The sequence below is a fragment of the Nanorana parkeri genome, unplaced genomic scaffold, assembly GCF_000935625.1.
Source record: "Nanorana parkeri isolate BGI_ZX_2015 unplaced genomic scaffold, ASM93562v1 scaffold1070, whole genome shotgun sequence".
NCBI lineage: Eukaryota > Metazoa > Chordata > Amphibia > Anura > Dicroglossidae > Nanorana > Nanorana parkeri.
Window position 1 is genome coordinate 295,528 of NW_017307338.1, and position 11,769 is coordinate 307,296.

The window sequence follows — 11,769 nt, forward strand, 5'->3', positions numbered from 1 at the left end:
TATATCTGTGGCAATTAGGCAGAACTATGATCATGATCGTAATTGTATGTTTTTAATGGAATCTCTGGATTTTTTATGTAGCTGTTAATACATTTTGAACAATTTTTCAAAAATTTAAGTCTGATGCCTCTTAAAACCTTAGTGTCACATTGATGTGATTTTGTTTAAAAGTGCAGAAATATATATTATAAAAACAGGCGAAAGAAAATTTCTCATAAAAAGTCAAGAATGTGCTCTTAGCAGACAATCAGGTTCCATTTGTCATTGGGCAAAATGAAGCAAAGAATCTAGCGGTCACCATGGTCATCTGGTAGGTATAACATTGCCTTTAAGCAATCACATTTCGATTCAGTTGTCATAATATTTATTCTTGGTTTATCTAGGTTGCTGTACTTTGCAAATTCTTATTATTCTTCTTTGGCTGATCTGCCCCCACTGCATCACCTTGAAGCAATGAGATTTCACAGCACAGCATGACTGGCAAAAAAAACTGCCGTCCCATCCGTGAACACTGAGAAAGTTGTTCCATTCAGCTATAGTCAAGGTTATGATAAAACAAATGACAATGAGGAGAATTTATCAAAACTGGAGCAGACAAAATCTGGCGCAGCTGTACATGGCAACCAATCAGCTTCTCTCTTTCATTTTCAAATCTTAACTATACAAACTGAAGAGAGAAGCTGACTGGTTGCCATGGGTAACTGCTCCAGATTCTGTCTGCTCCAGTTTTGATAAATTCCCCTCAATGTGTCTTTGAAATTACAATAACATGCTAAACCCGTTACAACATTTTAGTAAGTGGGTTTACATATGCGTTTGATATAGTAAATCGGTGACAACAGATTATTAAAATGTTAAAGTAAAAATTATATGAAAGTATTAATGTATTTTTTACTTCATTGTTATGGCATATTTCTTAACCAGACGAAAACTGAGAAATAAAGAATAAAATTACAGTGTTAACATTTCAGTAAAACCTTGCCAAAATTGTATTAAATATTAAAATTGCAGCTTCTTAGAGACAAATAAAATACACATTTGAAAATTGGCAAATACAGCCACATACTACATCCTTAAATACAGTGGGGGGGATTTATCAAAACTGGAGAAGACAAAAACTGGAGCAGTTGCCCATGGCAACCAGCGCTTTACTGCTCCTCTGGTTCCCCGCTGCCTTTGTCCATACAAGCAGGGGATCCAGAGAAAGAGCTGCAGGCTGTGCCACCCCTCTGTGCGTGGCCGAGCGGCGAAGGATCAGTACATATCGGTGATATGTACCGATCCTCTGTGTGCAGAGCAAACACTGGAGTGATCAGCTGATCACTTTAGTGTTTGTAAATAACTGGGGACACATAGAACTATGCGTCCCCAGTTATGAATGAACAGGAAGTGCTTTACATCACTTCCTGTTCATTCATGTGTTTCTAAATGGGTAGTAGCCCCCAGTACAGAGGCTTCTCCCCATTCAGAAACTGGTTGATATATTTAATTTTCTAAATGAATGGGAAACCTCTGTACTTTCCATTCATTTAGAACAGAGTCTGCAGAAAAAGAGATTGAGGAAATGAGAGTTCTACAGAACCTCCCTGTTTGCCCATCAGGCTATTGTATTCAGATCAAATGTTATACAATCTAGGTCTTAGTATTCCACGCACACTTCATAGATGGGGAGACGATCACGCTGGTTACAGGCCAAATAATGGGGCCCATTCTTTAGCCTGTGACCAAAGGGAGGACAGATGTGAGGATCTCAAATAGATAGTACCCACCTGTAACAGTTGTGGTTTTGACCTGTAATATCCATTACTGCTGGTATCTTTTTTCATCTATTAATTATTTAATTCCTCTTTTCATTAATGAAAATGCCTGACCTGTGTTTTTTTTTGAGGGACATTACAAAAAGTTGCAGATCTTTCACATGCAGTCCAGTAGCGTGGCTGTAAAGGGCAGTTCCCTACACAGCTGCAACCCTAATGTTTTAACATCTGCAGAGTTTTGCATCAACTACTACATCTGTTCATAAGAACAGCACCTGGACCCTAATAATCATCGTCCAATATCTCTATTAAATGTGGACATTAAACTACTCACAAAAATATTAACTAACCGATTTAATGAGTTCCTGCCCACAATAATCCATAGGGACCAGGTGGGATTTATCCCCTCCAGACAAGCAGGAGACAACATTAGAAAAATTATTCATCTGGTACATGTGCTCAAAACCAGGAATGTTCCCGGCCTCTTATTGTCCCTGGACATTCAGCGGGCATTCGACTCGATCTCCTGGGATTATCTGCATTATATATTAGTTAAATGGGGCTTCCGGGGACCGTTCTTGAACTGGATACAAGCTCTCTACACTGGGCCAATGGCCCGAATCAAGTATCTGGGTCGTGTGTCTAACCCTATTACCATAGAGAGGGGCACTCGTCAGGGCTGCCCCCTATCACCGGTTCTCTTTGCCCTAGCCATCGAACCCCTGATTCACTTAATTCGAAACAACCCTAATGTGAGGGGAGTGGAGGTGGCAGGGGTAGAATATAAAACCAGCCTATTCGCTGACGATGTCATGCTAACTATCACCCAGCCTCATACCTCCATCCCCAATCTACTACACATTTTGGACATATTCTCAGGGGTTTCAGGCTTGGTGGTAAATTGGAAAAAGTCGGCGGCCCTGAACATTTCCCTTGCCCAATCTACATACGAACAGCTCTGCGAGAACTTTGCGTTCTCCTGGGAACGATCGTCCCTGAAATACCTGGGCGTAAATATTACACCATCTTACGCTACTCTATATACAACCAATTATATACCCCTGTTCCGCCACCTTAGATCCTTAATGACTGACTGGGAGCGCCATAAACTGTCTTGGTTCGGGAGAGTGGCAGCAATCAAGATGACCATCCTGCCTAAGCTGTTGTATTATTTTAGAGTCCTACCAATAGCTATATCACCCTTCGCACTGCGATCCCTACAGAAACAAATTTTAACATTCATCTGGCACCCTCTAAGACCCAGAGTACCCAAATCCACGTTATATAAGCATAAAAAAGACGGAGGGATAGGCCTACCTAACATATTACTTTACTATCAGGCTTCTCAACTATTGCCCCTAATCACTATACATCGGGAGACCAATATCCCTCTGTGGACTATGCTGGAACTCCCAGACTGTTCTCCAACCCCGCTCTCAGCTCTCCCGTGGTTACCGCCCAATCAGAGACCCCCTACCCTTAGCCCCCTTATGAGACAAGCCCTAAAAGTGTGGGATTCCCTAAAATACTCAGCTGCATCAATGTCCCCTCACATGCCCCTTCTCCCTATCCTTTCTCAACCTTTGTTCCCCCCGGCATGTACTAACCCGGAGCAATTTAAATGGTGGAGCGCCAATGGGTTTATTAGGATTTATGATCTATTCAGTCACACTGCTATCCCCACATGGTCATACCTTAAAGAGCACAAACAAATCCCTGACGCGGAACTATTCCGTTATCTACAAATACGACACTGGGCGTCTTCATTACAAGAACGGAGACCCTCGAACAGACCCCTCACTAGCTTTGAGCATATATGCCTCCACTCCCCTGACGGACCCAAACAAGTGTCGCTAATATATTCCATGCTCAACTCCCTGAAGCGCCTTGACCTGCACACTTACCCTGCAAGACCTACTGACCTTAATCTTACTTGGACTGAGGAGGACTGGGGCAGGGTATGGAGGAACATCTCCCAATGCTCCTTTAATGTCACCAATATGGAAGTAGCTTATAAGGTTATGTTCCGCTGGTACCTTGTCCCCACCCACCTAGCCAAAATATACCCATCCTCGTCCACTGCCTGCTTCCGGGGGTGCACCATCCCTGGAGACATGCTCCACACTTGGTGGACGTGCCCGTTTGCCTCACGATTTTGGACTAGAATCTTTCGCTTACTCTCCAGTCTGTTTCACACCCGCATCCCCAAGGATCCCACCCAAGCTCTGCTACATAATACCATACCCGGACTAACCACCTCCCAAAGATCGCTAGCACATCAGATCCTCTTGGCAGCCAAATTGACCTTAGCAAATAACTGGAAAAAACAAATCCTGCCATATCACGAGTTTACTTCTAGACTAGATAATATTATGACCAACTAAAGATTATCCAGTATTCTGAAAGATACACATGCCAAGTTCTTACTGATATGGGAACCTTGGGTGCTATATCAACACCCGGATCTAAGCGGGGACACCATTAGACTTCTATGAGAGACTGCTATTTAGAAATCGGGAGTGCCTCTAGTTAAAACGGGCGGTTGCTCTACTGACCTAATCATCACCATAACCAGCTGTAGCATCACACTGATGGAACTGATACCCAATCCACCCCCTCTTTCCCGCTCTTCTTCCCTCTGACCCTTTTCTAAAACTTACCTATGATAACTTTTTGTTAATAGGGACAGACATAGAGCAATGGTACCCACTTTGGACTTTTATGTGCCTTATAATTTGCATACGTTGCTTGTATTGTACCATATATGTATTGTCCCTTTTCCTTGTGAAAACCGAATAAAATATATTGTTACAAAAAAGAACAGCATTCTTAGGAGCCCCCCTGAACCACCCCTCAAGGACAGTGCAAATGGCACTTTAGAATATAAATTCACGCAGCACACATATTAAAAACATTTACATTCATCTGCAAAGAGACGTGCTGAAACATTTTTTTTCAATTTTGAATATTCTATTCATAAATATAATGTTAATATGTTAAAGCTAAACTTTGGGATTACAGTATATTTGATCACGTTCCATTGCAAATGCACATACGTAAGCTCAATTGTTTAAATGAAAATTTCACAATTTTGGAGAATAATACCATATTAACCAGCGTGAGATCATAGCTCCCATTAAGGGAATGCATATACTGCTGGGCACCAGGAGGAGGTATTATTAGAGCAAATTTGTCCCATCAGCTCACAGTCTGGTGCCGTTTGAAGCAACTACAATTGCCATCATGCAATGTAAATTGTAGCTGTGAATAGGAGTTAATGTGGGTGGCATGGGGCGCATTGTACAGCCAGGCCAGAGGAGACTTCTAGCTTGCCAGTCAAACTGTTAGTCATACTCGATGGCACAGACTGCAAGCAGGGATGCAATTACTTTAACTGCTTGCTGTTCCTTGGAACTACAAAGGGGACTGTATACAACAGGTGGCCAGGGGAAGATTGGCCATATTGGCCACCAGTCACATGAAAAGAAAATACAGAGGCATGAGACCGGATTCATCCTTATTTATCTTGGAATTAAACTATTGTTGCTTATCTCTGAAAAAATGTGAACATATTGCACAAAGGTAAGAACTAAACTTTTAATAAATTACCTAATAATTCTGCCTGGAGTTCAGCTTTAATGAACCTCTACTACAACACTAGAACCATGCAGCTATAGTTAAGTTTCTATGGTGATAATTGCTTTGTTTCATTAGTAATTAACTTATATGTGACTGACTTTACTTAATCGAAAGCGCGGCTCTTTTTTTTAGGTTTTTGTTTCTTGTACTATATTTATAGAAAATCTGTTTTTTTTCTGCTAAATGTTTGTTATATTACCAAAGGGTTTAAAAAAGGGCCGGGGCTATCTGCAACACCCTGGTTAGTGTAATACCGTAAATTTCTAAATGTTTATCTGTGGAATCACAGCAATCTGTGTTTTATATTTGTTGGTTGAGTGGTAACCACTGGTGCAAAGTGTCATTTTTTTTCTAAAAAATATACTTTTGGGATTCTGCCATTTAATTAAAATGTAACATAAACAAATATAGTGTTAGTGCAATATAACAATGCCAACTAGTATGGTGACCATAACTGAGACAAAAATTAGAAACTTTTGATGAAAAATCAATGTACTCCATACTGTCTGTAGCTCAGAAGCTGTTATAAATGTTAAAAGAAAATACACATTAACATGTCATTATGACAGCCATCATACTGCTACATGAAAAAGATGACCAACTCTGAAAAACGTTGAGCTCCCCAAATTACAGGAATTTCAGCTTCTACTTTACTTATTTATTTTTCATTGACTTACCAACTTCAAGGGACATAAGTGGAAAATAAAAAATGAGCTCAGCAAGGCCTAGCGCCGCACCCTGAGCAGCCAGCCAGGCAGGAGGCAGAATCCGAATCTTGGTCACCCTCCATCTGGGCCACAGAGGAGGTTATTCCACCAACAGGACCCCACTGTGTCTCCAGTGAGCGGGGTCTGTACTGATAAGAGAGAGTCTAGGAGGGTCCCAGCCTCCACTTTCCCCACACTGTGTCACCTCAGAGAGCCCCCAGCTGGTCCGAGTGGCGACACTCACCACACAAGGGAGATGTGTTGTCTTCTCTGGGTCCTTGCAGGAGGCTGGTCCCAAGAGCTAGCACTTTGCTGTGACCAAGACAAAGATCTCAGAGTCTACAGAGTGTGGCTACCTTCCCTTACCTGAGTAAATCTATACACAGACCCAAAGGTCCCACACAGGCTGCTGATCCTAAGGCCTAGTACTGTGGGGAAGATCATGATCTCTGATAGTCTATGGACTGTGGAAAGCTTATCAGACCCTGAGTAAATCTATACAGACCTAAAAGGACCCACACAGGCTGCTGGTCCCAAAAGCTAGCACTCTACTGCGGTGAAGTTCTGCAAGAGTCCACTGTAATTACCTTAAAAGGCTTTAAGTAAATCTTTATAGAGCCCTGAAGGGCCCACACAGGTTACTCATCTCAAGAGTTAGCACTCTACTTTGATAAGACAAAGATCCTCAAGAGTTTACAGTAGGGTTGCACAGATACCAAGTACAGTATTCGGTACAAGTACGAGTACATGTACCGATACTTTTGAGCTCCAAGACTAGACTAGAGAAAAATAAAAAAATTAGGAGGCAGCTGTCATTTGTAAGGAGCACATGGAGCTTCTGGGATTTGTACATCTCTGTTTTAATGTATGATTTTGTTTTTATAAATATAAATAAAGGGATGCACAGATACCAGTTTTGCGAGTACGAGTACTGGTACTTGCCGAGTACTTACAAGTACGAGTACTGATACATTTTTGTTTATTGTCATGTGACAGTTTTTCTAAAACAATACAGACTAATGATTTCAGGACAGTGGTGGAGTGCCAGAACCAGGTCCCAGCTGCAACCACTGCAACCCTGGTAGTTCTCATGAAAATGCCAAGTATCTGTACTGGTAGTCGAAAAGTATCTGTGCATCCCTAGTTTACAGGCTGTGACTATCTACTGGGCCATATGTAAATCTTTACAGAACCCTGAAGGGCCCTCACAGGCTGCTGGTCTCAAGAGCTAATACTCAGCAGTTGAGAGGAAGAGGACAAAAGAACTCCCCAAAAGCTAGCACTCTACTGCGGTGAAATTCCGCAAGAGCCTACTGTAATTACATTACCATTCTTACCATACAGCATATGCAGTTCTATTTGGCAAGGCTAAGAATCTCTTAATAATTGAATAATATAATTTCTTCATTATTATCCCTGAATTTCTGATACTACAGAAAAAATAACTTAAGGCTTGGTGAAAATTGACTAAATTATTCTGTTTAAGGAGAAATGGCAAGTTTAAAAATAGCTCAATTTAAGTAACAGAACTGATTTAAAAATAATTCACCCAATCAAATTTAATGGGATGAATAAAATGTTTTGTTTTATGAATTTTATTTTTAATTGCTGCTGCATAATTTACGTTATGTAAGTCATTAATCAGTTGGGACAACAATCTGTAGATTACCATTCTTTAGTACCATGTTCTCATTTTGTCCGCTCCTAGTCACTGATGGCTTCTGGTCTGTACTAATGATGAGGGATCAAACAGTGTAGTTTCCAATCATGGGATCATAATATCACAATATCAGCTATAATATGGCAATCATATGAGGTTTGTTAGCAAACAAACCTATATTGCTCTAGCAGACAGTTTATTTCTTTCTCTGTGCACAGAGCAAGAAATACATTTTTGAAAGAAGACATTACATGTGTTAAAAAAGTATGCTATACAAAAATGTAAAATTCACTTTGTTATTCATTTGTGAGCCTATAATAATAAATCTCAGCAAGTTGATATTAAAGCATTGTACCAAAAAAGGTATACGTCCTTAAACCGACACATAATGACAATGCAAAATGTTCTATCAATGTTCTGGTCATGAATGGGTTAATATCGAATGGGCTACATGCCTCTAAGTATTTAGCCAGTTTTGCCAAACTCCTGTGACAATGATACCAAAGTGCACTGTGCTTAAATAAATAAATAAATATACATTAATTTATTAATTCAATGTGCATCCAATAAAAGTGACTAAAGTGATATCAATAAGGTAATCTAGCAAATATTCAGTAGTAATGATACCAATAAAGTGCTTCAACAATTGCCTAAAATGTCCAATAGAGTGCTCTGGTCCACAAACTGTTCATATCCTCAGTACAGTGCTTCACCGTCCAAACAAAAGTGCTTCGAGTGACTTTCATGCCAAATCCAAAGACTTCACGCCACACTCACCAGAACTGATGGACCATATGTTATAAATGGTCAATTAGATTAGGGAGTAGCACAAGGACTTTTTTGGTATTCCTGTGACAATGCCTGCTCTTTTTTCATACATGAATAATCCTGATTTATGCTTATAGCCCAATAAATCTATAAATTGTTCAAATTTAGAACCTCTCTAAGGCTCTCATTTGAATTCTTAATAACTAGTATATTATCACCATCCCCCCAAAATAAGCCATTTATAGTGTCACTGGTAAAGGATTTTAGTGCAACATTTTTGAAATGGTGCATAGGACACGTGCCTTGACACGTGCCTTTTCCATATAGGCCATATAGGCTAACATAAAATACTATTTACTCCAAATACCGTGCAGAAGACAAGGATTGCATATGGAGCAAAGGAGATCCTACAATCAGTATAGTAATGAGTTCTTTATTGGTGCAATGGTTCAACTCTGGAATTGTCTATCATATAAGATAGGAATGGCAAAATCAACACAAGTTTAAAAAAGTTTGGATGGTTTTCTTAAAACTGAGAATAAACAATAAACAAGTTAGCATTTCTAAGGGTAGTAGGGCATTTTTGGATCCAGTAAACTAATATGACTGTCTAGTAAGGTCATATATCATTTTTAACTATATGATGGGCTAAACTGGCCATAATTACACAGGCTTTTGTTTTGAGTTCTGGATCAAATTAGGTGGACATTCATTTTTTTTCAACCTAAATTACGATTTTATTACATAACCTATAGTAACAATTTTCAGAGTATTTGTTAAATATATCTGCCTGTGTATGGCTATCCTTAGTGTTGCCAGTGAAGTATGAAAAGTTACATTGGAGCCAAGAGTGATAATATTTATTTTCTAAAACTAGCTTCAGCAGTAGCTGCCTTGAATTCCCAAATGAAACTGGTGTAATGCAATGGTTTATTTATATACAAATGTATTTTATCTTGAAAGGTTTTGTAAGTTTGCAATGCAACTGCATTTCACACATACATCTTGAAGCTCTTTACATTTTTTTTTTATTTCAAGCGGATTTTTTCTTTTCTTTACAGATTTATAAAACATGAAAGTATAGTTTAGAATCAGTGTCATCCTAGTGAAAGTTACAGCATGGCATGTCAACATGAGCACCTAAAGGTATAATTTGCCTTACAGTACATTCTTTCTCTAGTGCTCATTATGCTTGCAGTGAGCCATGGCATGTTAGGAACTCATCAAAGCTTGCTTCTAGCTATGTCATGTGAAAATGAGCATGGGGTGTAGGTTTAGTCAGCATTGACGCAGCAACCTTTGCTCTTCACTATCCCAAAGGAGGTCCCTCTTGCCTGAAAGGTTCCTACAGCAAGACTAGATGTGAGGCTATTTCTGATGAGCAAAAGCTACTGTTATCAGTCAACAGTCATCTCTACGAGACCTTTGGACACCCATACATATGAAGATTAGGCCATTCAGTCTCAATATGCTTCAGGCATGGCTTGTCTGTTCATAAACAAAATGAGCCATCCTAGGATATGGAATAATGTGATGGATCCAGATATTCACTCACTGTACAACAATCAGATCAGTCATATTTTTATTAACTGATTTGGCTGTTCACAATTTACATCTCAGTGGTAAATTCCCTCAGTGAACTCTCATTGTACAGGTGTCCAATTACTAAGGGTTCACTATAACTCAAACACCTCATTCGAACAGTTTAGGTAGCACAATTTTCTCTCTGACCAAAATAGTTTGGTTTCTATAACCTTTTGATATTCAAATGATTTAAGAAAAATACAGAAATTGCCAGCAATTTGTTAGGTTTAACTTCTGTGTTTAATTTAATTTCTATGAAGGCAGAATTCAATCAGTTCAAAGCTGGTTTTCATTAATAGCATGATAGATACCCTTTCAGACAATTAACATAAACTTTGATTAGTTTTAATCAAATCAATTAGCTAACATTATATATTTTCAGAAATTGTTCTTTTATGCAGCTTTTCACTTTCACTGGGGAAGCAGAAAATTCCTAATACTGCCCAATGATAGGGGCTCCCCTAATATGGAAGCCGTGTTCTGTTAATAACCCTGCTTCCCTTAACCTGCTAAGTCGGTTGCTTGTGAATAGTTCTAAACTTTTACAAGAGAAATGGTTCTGTTTGCTTTCCATTGAGTTGAAGAATGTTCTTTGTATGTATTTTGGGTAGCATACCCAATTAGCATATTACCAACCTAGCAATGTACAGAATTAAGAATACAACAACAAAAATAGAGAAATGGGGCTTTGAAAGTATCCTCAAATGCAAGGAGACCCGGTTCAAAATTACATACAAGTCTTTTATTGTATAAAAATATATATATTCTTTATTAAAATAAAGATGACAGATTAGTGATATCATTAGATGGTACAAAACCTCCCACATCTCCCCTCTCTCTTTCTGCTCTATTCCCGCCGCACCAAACAGCGCCGTTTGCCGCTAACGGCGTGCGTCATGTGCAGCTGGCGTGGTTTGGTGCGGCGGTAATAGAGCAGGGAGAGAGAGGGGAGATGTGGGCTGCTCGGATTGGGGGGCTGCCTTTTGCTGGATGAGGAGTGATACTACATTGAGCAGAACGCATCCAGTAACTGTTTGAAGGACACATCATGGACAGGCGTACCTTCTTCCCCATTCGTTGGCCCGCATGGTCCCCTACTTCCCTTACCTCCCGAGTTGCTTTGGGTTGGCTCTCCGGCAGTAGGGACGCATGTCAGTAGGACAGAGATTCCATTAATGGCACCTCCATATTTTCCTGATGAAGCCTTGAGCGAAACATGTCGAAAACTGGACACATTATAGATCTACTCAACATTATGGATTAATTTATTTATGCAATTATATAAAAGAGATATTTAAGGAGATAAATGTTAATAATGTATTGTTATATACACAGTATGTATCTATATGTGATCCAGGGAGGTTTTGTACCATCTAATGATATCACTAATCTGTCATCTTTATTTTAATAAAGAATATATATATTTTTATACAATAAACGACTTGTATGTAATTTTGAACCTGGTCTCCTTGCATTTGAGGATACTTTCAAAGCCCCATTTCTCTATTTTTGTTGTTGTATTCTGTATACGTAGGGGTGTGGTGTCCTAGTTCATGTGGTGGTTCGCAATTTTGTGTACAATGTATAGAATTAAAAGAGAACGCCAACTAACCAGCTAAGATCAATTTAATTAACATAATTCCAAAGACTAGTC

The 11,769-nt window shown here is 39.4% G+C and overlaps 1 protein-coding gene across 2 annotated transcripts in view; it reads right to left on the minus strand.

The window, feature by feature from the left end:
• Positions 1–11,769, minus strand: part of GRIK4 (glutamate ionotropic receptor kainate type subunit 4) — a 102,934-nt gene that overhangs the window by 33,459 nt on the left and 57,706 nt on the right. The gene's annotated exons all lie outside the window — the stretch shown is intronic.